The sequence below is a fragment of the Pinus tabuliformis genome, chromosome 9 (genome assembly GCF_031772625.1).
Source record: "Pinus tabuliformis cultivar Carrire ecotype Pingquan chromosome 9, CPIR1, whole genome shotgun sequence".
In the NCBI taxonomy this organism is placed as follows: Eukaryota; Viridiplantae; Streptophyta; class Pinopsida; order Pinales; family Pinaceae; genus Pinus; species Pinus tabuliformis.
The window spans coordinates 493,511,023-493,524,706 of NC_142307.1; the positions used below are offsets into that span (position 1 = coordinate 493,511,023).

Here is a 13,684-nt window from a genome sequence, read left to right on the forward strand (position 1 = left end):
TAGAGCTAAACTTATAATGATTTTTTATGCAAAATAAATGCAGCAGAGCAGTCCCAAGATACTAAACCATAATTTGTTGGGTGGGCTGGTCCCATGTAAACATCAACTCAATCCTATATGCAAATGGTTTGAGTTTATGGGATTTGAGGGTGGAGTCTAGTAACCATTTCTATTTATTTGTTACATGATATGAACAATTGAAAATTATAGCATTACATAGAAATTTGGAATACAAGAACAGACCCCCAAAATAAAACATATCAATATAAAGAAGTGAATACAAAAGGGTGAAACGATAAATGCGCATCGAAGAAAAATTACAAAGGAAAATGTAATGCATATATGAAAATCAACTTAATGTTAATGTAAGAAATAACAAACTAAACATGAGAAAAAACGTGGCACCTGATACTCAATTTTTTGTACTAGAAACTATAAGACTTCACCGATCTCACATAAAACAAGGACTGTTAGATGTGTGTCCAATTTAACTGCATCAATTTCTTCTTCAAAGAAAGAAATAAACCTTGATAATTTCTCCCATGATGGGATACTCCCTCGACTAGACATTAGAGAAAATTATTGACAATATCTTCAAGGTTGCTAACATAATGTGCCAAATAATCTATCTAGAAAGATTCTATAGTAGATAACATTTGATCTTTCCCTTTTGTCTTGATAGTTGGAAGGACACCCTTAACATTAATGTCTCGCAAAATTATCTCAATCAGATTCTCTACAATAGACAATTTTTTTTGATAACCTAAGACAAGTATCTCTTTTACAAAACTTGATGTTGTGAATGCAGATTTCATTTGACTTACAAAATCCTTGACAAGCACATCCTAAAAACAATCTGTCAACATTAGATCACCTTTCTGTATAGCCATGAAATGATTTATGTAAAAGATTGAGCAAGCTAAAATTGTGGGAATAATCATCACATGACTATTTATTACAACATGTAAAGTGAAAGGTCATGTAGCATTCAATGCTTTAGAGGCAAAAAAATTGCAAACAAAATCAGGGGGCATTGCTTACTTCAATGCTAAATTAGTTGATAATGTATGCAATGTGTTAACGACAACATTAGATGCAATAGGAGGATTGCTTGAGAAATTCATAACCTTACGAAATTGTATAAATCCAATATTTAAAGGAAATATTAATAGAGAGGAATTACAAGGGATAATGTAGTTCAAAAATAAGTATTTGAGAAATAGAAGACAATACATATAAACAAATGAGAGCTAAGAAACAAAAATATGGGTCTATTATTTTCTTTCATGAGAAATATTTTATATTACGTATGGGGAATATGCATGTTTCAGTCCTCAAGAGACTACCTAGACTCAACAATGCTCAAAGCCGCTACAACAGAGCTCATCATGTCACTTGCGAGAATTGGACCTTGGTGGGGATGATAACAATCATTCCCCCCAACTGCCTAAGATAAACCCAGTTGACATGTCTTCTCATATAAACATAATCAATAAAATAAAATATAATATCAAACTGGCCCTTACTAGAAAAGGAGGAACAAATTTACCTAGGTCAACTTGAGAATGATTGTTTTGATGAACTACAAGGTTCTAGAATGCCAACAACAAATCAATTTAAGGTTTAAAAAATTTCAAGAGCACAAATATATTTGCAATTTTTTCCTAGACTATGGAAAAGATAGAACACTACTCAAAGAAATTGCAATGAACCTTTGACAATATTTCACAAAGTCACGATAGGAAGCATTTGCTATATGTAGCAAGGATGTGTTCAATACATTAAACTGTCAACAACCTATATATATATATATATATATATATATATATATATATATATATATATATATATATATATATATATATATATATATATATATATATATATATATATATATATATATATATATATGTACACATGTATATATGTATATATATATATATATATCTATATATGTATATATATATATATATATATATATATATATATATATATATATATATATGTATATATATGTATGTATATATATATATATATATATGTATATCTATATAGAATCAATCCTTGTAATGTTTATTACAATGTAGTGACAAAATTGTCATGCCCTAAAGCCTAAAGGTTAGAATCGACCAATCTAGCATTATAATTTTCCAATTAGATTTAACATACTTGAAGTATTATTCTTTTAGTTTGCATGTTAGCCTTCCCATAATTGAACATAAAATAATCCATTCAATTGCAACCTTGGAGCAGTTAGCTGATAAATTTCACTTTGAGCATGTATCCTTCTTATGACATTAGACATACTCACGAGAAACGTTTTAAAGTTGGTATAATTCAAGCAGAGTGTTTCTCTTCTTAGTATAGCCCTTACCTACATTTTATTCCTGACAAGAAGTGGCCAATGCTCTACCTTCAAGCAAGCCATTAAGCCACCCAGGGGCTGCTAAGTCAGGCTACGTGGCTGTTCAATGTCAGTAGTGCCTCACCTCTTTATAGGTGGTGGATTCTCGCCACCGCTGTGGTAATAAGGAAGCATTATTCAAAAAATTATATAGCCTTTTACACATTACCGCCGGTAGTGAAAATTATCATCCATTTACAATTTGGCATTGTGCTTGGTGGAGAGCCTTTTTGAATGTATCCTTCAAGGTGTAAATCTATCCTTCAACATCTAGGATCCCTTTTCCTATTGTTGATTTTTCCTTCTGATGCCTCTTGAACAATGCATTTTCTGTGTTTTTATGCTCCTACTCTAGATCACATTGCCTCTTGGGAATCAAGCTTTGAAAAACATATATTCTATGTATTTGGTTACCTTCAACTTGTAATGATCTTCCATGTTTTTAATGTTTGTATTTTGGCTTGGAGAATCCTTCTTCAGAGATACATTTATTCAACATAAGTTTTTATTGTTGATTATGATACATCGATTTTTGTTTTACAAGCTAACTGGTTAAGCTCTAAGATACATATCTGAAGAATCCAAGTTTCAATATGAAAATAATTCAAACCTCCTTTTTTATTTGCATCCTTTCATAGACTATATTGTTATTCTATTAACTTTTTATCTTTGTGGGAGCAATCAATTGCTTGAACTCAACACAAGAGAATATATTCCATTTTATCTAGTTTATCATTAGGGGAATTTTGATATTTAAAATGGGCCTCCTGAGGAAATTATAAAAATAGTTGAAATAATAAAATAATATTAGATTAAATCATCAAATTTGAGAGGGAAAAAATAAAAAACTATATTTTTAACTTATCTCCCTATAGGTTTACTAAAATTTCAATTGACAACACTCGTTGGATGCAAAATTTGATTCTTGGTCCAAGGAGTACCTATATTGCATACTTTCGATGGACCCTAATACATGAAAAATGAGAAATACATGAAAAAAGTGATTGCAATCATGTCGTTTCATGTATTTTTCATTTTCCTTGTTGCAGCGTCTATCGAAAGTATGCAACATGGGTATTCCTTGGATGAGGAATTAAATTTTTCATCCAACAAGTACTCTCGCTTGAAATTTGAGTAAAAAGTTAGGGAGATAAGTTGAAAACACAAGTTGAAAAAGTATTTTTATTATTTCATTGTTTTTTAATATTTTTACTTTTTTACTCCAAAAATGGTGAATCATCCCTAATGGTTGACATCATCATCTTGAATCCTATTAGTTCTTATAAAGTTTATTTTGGTTGTACATTTTTCTTAGGAGGCCCATTTTAGACCTCAAGATTCCCCTAATGCAAGGAAACCAATATCATGGCCTATTTTGGTAGCAACTAAATTTAGAAGGACCAATTTATAATTGAGAAATAACATTGAGAAAAGAAGGAAAATAGATGTTTCCTCAAAATATTTAGAAGCTATATTAATTACACATACCTGTATGCCTAGCGGATAGAAATGAGAGTGGTGGTTTTAAATTTTACAGTAGATGTATAATACATTAAAGATTAAGATTCTATTCAAAGATGGCCATACTCAAGTATTCCATTGCATCTAGGGACTTTTCAACTGAATTCCGCCCTCCTAGACTTGCAACTAGCCAAGAAATTTTGTAGGAAGTACCAATTTACTATGTACAACCTTTGGATACCACTCTTTGCTAATAGGACACTGTTGGAAAATAATGTTGTGTGTCTAATGTAGGCTTAGATTGAACCCTTTTACAAATTTCTTGAGAACCAAGAAAGGAAAAAAGGTAATTCAATGTTATGACTGAGATGAATTGTCAAACATGTCTCTTAATCTCATGAATTATAAAATAATTATCATTGTTTGGTGGTAAAACAAACTTCGTGATAAATTAATAATCCAGGCTCAATCAACAAACAAATTGCTTGGAATGGTGAAGTCTCAAGTTAATCCTGACAATTCTGTTATAATAATGGATTTTCATTTCAACATTCTTGGATCATGAAAGGATCAATTAAGAAAAAAATGCAACAGAATGAACTCAGTGCCTTTTCTAGCCTTTTCCTTTAGATGGGGCTCTCCTTTCTTCCTCTTGCAACCATTCAAAATTTTATTTTCATGACATAAACATCCTTAAGGTGGTACATATGGATTGATGGATATGACTTTATGTTGTTAAAATTCATTGATTCTTTCTCTCTATTGTTTTCAGAGTCAAAATAGAATGTAGCATCTTTCCTTTCCTTAATATGAGGTTTTACTTGTTCCTTGTAATCAACGGAATTGCAATTTTAGTATGTTGTTGACTCATTTCATTTTTCTACATGGAACAGGCACATGGTGAGATGGTTAATAACTATGAGACCTTATTCTTGTACTTAAAACTATAGTTTTGCATTTCATGGGCATTCTTGGTTTTGCTACAAAGACATTTGTTGCATCTGGAATGTGGCTGGTTGTTCTCTGTATTCAAGGAAAGTTGAAACATATTTTATTTTTGAATACTTATAGGAGAGGCGTTGTTGGTTTTTGTCTGCATTCAATAAAAGTTAAAACATTTTTTTTTTGAATACGCTGGCAGGCCGAAATGTACTACCAACAACTAAGGGGGTCTCCTTGGTGTGAAGTCCCAATTAGACCTCACACTGTTTGGGATAGGAGCACCATCCAATATGTGGGCCCAACTGCCACCATGAATGTTTCTGCTCTTGGTTATCAAATGTGAAAGTGTTAGAGTGGGGATAAGAATGAAATTCTCAAGAAGTGAAACAAAATCAACCCAAGATTTAAAAATTTCATAAAGAGGTTCAAACAAGTTTTGGCAATAATAAGAAGAAATATGCCACGAGAGGGATTAGTGAGATAAAACCCAATCAAACATACACTAAACAAAACATGCCAAAAGTTAATTGAAAAGTAGTTCAAAAAAGGTCACTAACATGGCGAGGAACAGGTAAACATAGATTCGAAAGAAAAACATACATGCAACCACTATGTACGATCCCATAACATAATGTGTGTATGAAATCGCACATACAAATATAGTGAAGTATCAGACAACTAATACAACCACCATGAGTAAGCATGGGAATCAATGCCAAAGATAAAGAATATCTTATTAATATTGCTGCAACTTCAAATACATATCATGCAATTAGTAAAAACCCAGTAGTGGAACATGGGCTGCTCATACCCTTGCCCTATCCCAAAACCCTAGCCCCACTACCAATCCACTCTACTAGCTGCCAAGAGTTGAGTGGCTCTATCTCTCAAGCATGAATCAACTATCTATTCCTAGCCTCAAATCAAGTGCCAAATCCTAAATAATGAGGCCTGAGGGAACATTTATAGAGATGAAGTGATTGTTCATTTACCGTGACCCTTGGCCTTCCTCCATGCCCTTTCATCTACCCTCACGACTCTGGAAATTACCTGCTTCTTTCTCAAGCTACAATTATTGTTACATGCCCACATCAGTGCTAACCTAGTAGTTGATATATTGGTGGGCGATATTTTCATTATGATGAAGGAGAGAGAGAGAAGGATGTAGAGGGTTATTAGAAACCCTAGAATGTTTGTTTCCCATATTTCACAATGATGTGGATGCTTGGTCCTGGAATCGACCTGTTTTCTTGCCACTATGCTTCTCTCGAATTCATTGATCTTCTAGCGACATGCCTTCAAGTTTATTGAAAGGTTCTTGGAACTTGGAAGGGAGCATACGACTTGTTGAAAGGAAACCCTAGTTATGCAAGCTCCATGAGAAACCCTAATTACTTCGCATAGACCAATATTTTGTTCCCTTCCTTCTAACTCCAGGCAAATAACATTGGTCAGATGCAATTTCAATCAAAATGATAATGGAAATACAACCATCTAATTGAAAGAATGATATTAATAAATAATTAATTTACACCCCTATCATGTGGTCAATTGTTGTGCCACAATATTATCACTGCACGTGGTCTTGGAGGGCCCTCTTGGACTTCTTCAGATATATTTCCATCTATGGGTTTGCTCTTATTCATCTTCTGATGTTGTGTTTATGACATGGGCATCAGATTTTAGATGCTTGAGTGGATTTGTTTTCCATATCATCAAAACCCTAAATTATCCACATATATCCATCCTTGCTCCCCTCCTTTCACCTACAAGAAAACAATGTGGATCACACACATTTATAGAAAAATAAATACCTTAAAATATTATGAATTGACTGCCAGAAAAACCATTATTTTGGACCCTTGTATAGTCCTTTTTTGTGACACAACGTTTTAAAGAGGGTGGCTTTTATAGGGACTTCATGCTCTTCTTTAATTAATATTTTGTCCATGGGCCCACTATGGAGCGAGTGTTGAATGTAGCTCCACTTCTTTGCAGAGCCAAGGGAACAATAACTTGTTTAATCACTTCCCATTCCCAAACTTGTGACATGATACAAAGATCTCCCTTGGTGGCTCTGTTTCAGTGTTCAGTTGTTGAGTGTTTGCTTGACATTTCTCCTTCCATTGACACAACACCTTGAGTGGGTACACGAAGTGAGTTTTCCTATTGGCTCAAACCCTAGGTGTGAATCTTCTAGAGAAAAACGCTAGCTTCCTTCACCAAGGTCACAATGTGATTTCTCATGCCATATGGTGTTATCAGGGCAAGTGGTTTTTCCAAGTCTTGTGAGGCTACCAGAGGTGCCCTCTTCCTATTTGGGTTGCTGCTCTGACTCAGTGTGTGTGTACATGCGAAGTTTATCATTGGGGCCTTTGGATCAGTGAAATGAACATCCCAAGCACACTACTTAGTCCATTAATCATGTTTTCAATATGAGCGAATTTTGGGTAGCAATAATAGTGAATGAGAAAATTAGACCCGAGTGTTGTAGTTGAATAATCATCAACAAAACATGCTCCATAGGTAATATCCCCAAGTACAAAGCGTTCATCCACATCCATGAATGCCTCTAAAATATTGTAAATTGTGAGGGAGTATATAAGCAAGCCCTTTGGAAATCACAATGCTACATGCTTGGCTTCAGATTGCTTAATCCTCCAAATACATTTCGATATTTCCAGATTGTAGTTGGGAGGTAAAACTACCATAGCAGCCTCGAGTGTAGGTTCATTCAAAATTGAGTCTGGTACCTTTTTCCTACCAAATGTCCGTGGTGTTTCAAGTTTATCCAATTGTGATATTAAAGTTGCTGCTACCATCTCTGTAGTGGAGGGTGGCATGGATGAATAATTTCCTATGTTTCCATCTCTAACCTTATTTTGCATCTAACCAAATTGTTTGATCCACAAAATAGGATCGTTGAATCAAATACAGAATTTTCAAATGAAGGGACTTGTAAATAGGAAGCTCTTAGGATTCAAACACCATACAAGAAACTACACTTGGTCAAATAAAATAACACCATATGTTCTATGTTTGTGTTTAGATCTTTATGCCCTCTTGATTAATAATGTCTTCTTTAGATACAACAACATTAATTTTATGCCTTGCATTGTCATGGTGACAACTAGACTACCCAGTTTACCTTGTTAGTTTGTGCCCTTTTATGTGCTAGACCCATTGAAAATGAGGTCACATTGGTCACAAAAAAGGAGAAGTCACACTAACCCATGGCTGCTTCGGGAGCGATTTTACGACTTGGTGAGTTGGGAGAGGTCGCAGAGTCATATTGAGGGAATTCGTACTTCCTGGATGCATGATGGAATGTGAGTCAACGACTTCAGTGGATGTTTGACTCACCAGGGTCACAAGGTCACATACATCCAGGACGCATTTTTATGGAATTTTTTTGAGTTTTCAAAATTGTGATCTTGCGACTCGGAGAGGTAGCATGATCGCAAGTTGCATTTTAGAGTTTCATCCCTAAGCATCATCCCATGTGATTTGTGACCAATCCAGTTAATGTGATGGTTCCGTCATAGTTTTAATCCACCTTATACTGCAATTATTAGAGCGTGATGCATCCATTTCCTGGCCCTTCATGCTTCGCGCATTGTCATGTTGCTTGTAGTGAAAACTGCCATAGGAAATCAGTGTTATCACTCCAGAATTTACAACATGTATGTTTTGTCAACACCAGCATATACTTAGTTCCATCACATCTCTCGTGTGGTTGAAAACATGCAATGTTTGGGGTTCCTTCCCATCACATGGGATTAGACTTGAGCTTTGATGGTTCAATCCAACTTATTTCTACTGGCACGCTTCCCTTTCAATCATGTAGTATGAGACTGATGGCTTATACATAGCATGCCTGTCTAGAAGAACAATTTGGTCTTAATGATATGATTGTGATCCTTAACACAGTTTTCCAATGGGTTTTCATTTATATCTTTTGAATGTAGAGATATAAAATTTCTTAATCGCATAATTTGGCAGGCTTTCAAAGTGGCCTTCTTAATCTGGCTCCAATCGTGTTAGCAGCTATTTAGGAGTGCATGTTCCCACGCGACCTTCTTAAAGGGCTACCATCAATCAAGCATGGCCTCTGATTTCCTAAAACTAACGCCTAATTCTATGTGACATGCACCAACACATAGTAAAAAGATGTTGATAAAGCATGATTGTAGTAATTTTGTAATTGATGCCTAGTTTCCCAAATTCATGGACGTGTGGCCAATTCTTTTCTCAAAAAATTAATCTATATTTGAACAGAGTATTATTTAAATATCTTTAAATGCCTTCAACATCGTTAATACTGCTTTGCAATAACTTTCAACCTCATGCTTACCCATATCAGCGAGCGACCTACAGTTGGGCGACTATATAATATCTCCTTTGCGATGCATATATACCCCTAGTAAAATCTCTATCGCGCTTCCTTCCAATGTTCTCATTAACAGACCCATGACGCATTGTATACGGTGCTAAATGTAACAATATTTGTTTCTATTTGTCATAACCTTGGTTTCATGATTCTTCCCCTCTAGAATTGCTCCATCACTTGGAACCTAAACACCCTCTTTGACATGCGCCTTTGATGGCACCCTTAAACAACATATGCTTTCCATTCCCTTTGTCATTTATGCCCCCTATGCATCGTTTGTCATGTGTGTTGGCCTTCATGGTAGCTAACCACATGGATTTTAATCCTTCTCAGCAAACAAACCTCCCATAAGACTTTTGAGTGCATTACGGTGGTTTAAACTAAGCATTAACCCTTTATTCATTTAAAAATCCACCATGTCATCTATTAAATAATCGCCATGTATTAAAGAGTGTATCTTGTGTCAAGTTCACTTTTTCCTTAAATTCCTTAGAAGAGTATGTGAGGTTCATCTTTAGAGCATCTTAGCAGTGTCATGTCAAGGAATTTCTTAATGCAACTGTTGCATAGTTCAATGTATACCCCTAGCATCTTTGATTAATTTCCTAAAAAGGAGGTGGGATGAAAACAAGTTAGCTCACAATAGTGATATTTTCATGTGAGAACATGGAAACCAATGAATAAATAAACTAATTCACTTTAGGCGCATAAACAATGAATTATCCAAATCAAGGTGCTATGAATTATATGGGTTGGTCAAGTGCGCTCAAGTTTGGAGACCGACTCAAAATCCAGGTGCTTCCATGGATCTATTAATTACATCTGTGATTGATATTTCATGATGCTCGTGACCATGCGTTTGGAGGGTGGAGCTTAATGCAAAGCAGGGCTTCAAAGGCGCATAGAAAGGTGACAAACTTAAAAACCCTAATGTGCACATTAAATTATTTTTACCATAATTTTGAATAGTGCTGATGAGAATATAACTCTAGAGATATATGAACTAGGTTAAATCATGCAGGGAAGCATTCTTGTGCCAACATAATGAAAGCAATATTGGAGTCTTTTCCACCCACTTGCAATGTCATCATTGATTGAAAGGCATAGGGATAATCTCTGAAGTCATGGGCAAGACATCACACTTCCAAAACCCTAATGCAATGGTATGGTCGATGCGCGAGATGGGGCATGACAAAAGAATGCAATATATATCATATGATTGAACAAGTGAGTGTATTGACAGGGTTTGAAAAGAATAAGCGATGGGTGGGATTCATCAATGAACAACTGGAGCATCCCTTAATGGCTTGAGGCAAGCAGAGGGGGACCCAAAATTTTGGGTGATGTTGTAGTGGCTACAACAGAATACTTATAGGAGAGGCCAACCAATTTGAATACACACAGACATGTTTGAATAAATCTTATAAGAGGCACTAATAGACCAAAAACAATTGCATAATCAAGTGAGGTGATAGCTTCTCAAAGGATGTGCTCATGGAATCCAAAAATCACCTAGTAATATTATATTTGCAATTCCATTTTATAATTTATGTTTTATAAATTCAAACAATTTATATATTTCTATAAATATGCAAATCCATAACTTGGCTACTATATTTCATTATAATTTGGGAGTCTACTCATGCCCCACACTAGTTTCTTTATTGATTACAAGTACATTCCATTGGAGATAAATTGGTTGGAACATAGATGGATCATCAATAGAACATATTTTCTCATTTACATTCACACTTGTCTACTTTTCGTGTATTATTAGATTTATGTAGTCTGAGAAATTACATACTTGTGCAATGAGTTATTATTTATATATATTATGGCTCATATCATCATGAAGAAATTCAACAAGGAGAACATGAAGAGGAATAGGTTGTTGCATACAAATGGAAATATGAACTCTACCATGATCAAGATGTGCAAGACAAATAGTAAGCTCATTCAATTGATCAATATGAACGAAAAATATCATATCTCGGGCAAGAGGAGGAACCAGAAATCACATCCAACACAAGCATGGGAACATATAGTTGCATATGAACATGGTATATTACCTTCTCTTCATGTTGGACATCAAGTGGCTGAAATGGATAGGCAAGGAGTATGAAGGATTTTCACAGTTTGTATGCCAGAAATATCAGGTGGAAAACATTTCCAAGTAGAAAATGAGAATGCTTAGTCTTATGTTGTTGTTGTTTTGGCCTTTTGGCATTGATATCATATATAATCTACTAGAAAAAGCCAAGTAGTATCTAGAAGAATAAAATTGATCTCATTTTATCAGCTATTATTAATAGAGAACATAGTTTGTGTAGTGAATGTTGGGAGAATGTTTATGTTATGTGTCAAATAAAGATATTCTAAATTATATGGTTGATAATATGAAGGGTTTTGTTATGAAATGTTTGAATAGGAGGCACAAACAATAATGTATCAAGTATATTTCTCAAAAAATTAAATATCCAGAGGATCATTTGTAGTCAATATATATAGCTCAAGTGGTATTTCGTATTAAAATCCTTGTAGCTTTCCATGCAAATTAATAAAAAATATTAGTTTTATTCACCAAAACAAGTGTTAGTAATAAAGATTATAATTTTTAGATCAAGAAACCGATGGTAGAATTTGCTTGCAAGTACATACCTGCATCACTTCATGAAAGGATCCCTCTTCTTCGATGACGCCCTATGTAAATGCCACACTGTAATGGAACTCAAATGCAACTGGTCCATACAATATCCCATCCTCTGCCACAACCCCACCTTTGCCCTCAAATTTCCTTCAATCTACGGTGTACCACACATTTGAATCCCATGTAAGCCAAAGCCTGAATCAAAACTAATCAATATGGATTTGATGTCCAATACCAAACTCACACGATTAATAGCTTTGGACTTGTATTTAATAATCATGACCTCCATAGTTGACATCAATTCCCCGATGTTGTAATACACTTGGAAGGAACTTCCTACTTTAGCCTAGCTCGAAACCTCCATTCTGCTCTCAAAAACCTTCATGACCTCCGATCACAATTGGTTCCCCACTTTCATTAATCAGGGGATCTCCTCATAAAAAATATTGATGCCTAGAAGATCCCCTTCCTTTCTCAATGTTATGATTTCATTATACATTTGAGTAGCTTTCATGAGGTCCAACTTGCTAATGACACCTTTAAAATCCATCAATTTTCTCAACTTCCTCACCTGTCTTATAACCCTAATAGTGATTTGCAAAATGTCAGCAGCCTCATGGAGGTGTGAATGTTGTTGGAAATTTAACCTGATCTATTTGTAGGGCTCTGCGATCTCCAACCTAACTCTCTGCTCTAACCTCGTAGATTGCTAACACGAGATCTAATTATGTTCAAAACCCCCTCGACATCCTTTAAGATCTTGAATTGTTGAATTAGCTTGTCATGCTGTTAATAGGATTCATTTCTTAACTTTTTTTTGGAGCAAGTGAATCTCTTCAACTAGCTATCTATGCATGAGACCATGGATCCACTATTGAGGGCCTTGCTGGAAAATTTCATCATGTTGAAATCATCGGAAAGAAATTTGGCGAAGATGGAATCATTTGTGAATTCTTCTTCAAGGGGTACATCATTCAAATTCCACCATGTATCATTCAAAGTGGGCTCTCTGGAGGTTGAGCAAGGTTTAAGTGAGGCGATGTGGTGCAAGGGGGAGGACAAAGTGTTATTTGCAGGTGATAGTGTCCTGCCTCCTCTATGAAATGTATTGATGGACCTCATCATTTTCTTTTCCTTTTATTCTAGAGAGTCAACATTGTAGACTTGTAGCGATAAGCAAGCATACATACCTGGTGAATTAGAATGTGAATTTGAGGCACTAATGTGTAGATCTAGAAGCATGTAGGTCCGAAATGGATTGAAGAATGTGCTGAAGATCTCGTGAGAATTTAGAAAATGGAAATGAGGGAAGAGAAAGGGAAAATAATTCAAATTTGGAGAGGTGTGAATGTGTGGATTTTGATGTTTAATAGTGCTTAGGAATTCTTGTTGACTGCAAATCACAAAATTTTACCTTATAATTCTGGTTGATAATCATCGTGTGCCTAAATTTTCTAGGAATTTCTTACATAAGTCGAATTTTTAATAATAGAATGGATACTTTAAAATGTCTCCATGTGAAATCTTAATGAGTAAGTTTGATATTTTGTTGTTGCAATTTGAAATTATTTTGAAACCTCAATTCTTCAAATAATTTGACAAAAAAAAATAATCAATATATTAGTGAATAAGGTTGTTATGTTTTGTAGTTTTAAGTAATATTTTTTAAAATTAATATATTTGTTTATATTCATTCCTTTGTACCCACTTTACCCACTTTTATGGAGAAAGAGGTGTTGAAGGTTGATTTTTCTAAGTTTTTTGAATTACATTGACTTTCTCCCTATTGTAGCAGCTACAACACCCTCCAAAATTTTGGCCTGCATCCAAATTTTAGAGC

The 13,684-nt window shown here is 34.7% G+C and overlaps 1 pseudogene; it reads right to left on the reverse strand.

The window, feature by feature from the left end:
- Positions 1-360: 360 nt before the first annotated feature.
- LOC149149361 (conserved oligomeric Golgi complex subunit 5 pseudogene) lies at positions 361-12,969 on the reverse strand (annotated as a pseudogene).
- Between the last annotated feature and the right edge of the window lie 715 nt (positions 12,970-13,684).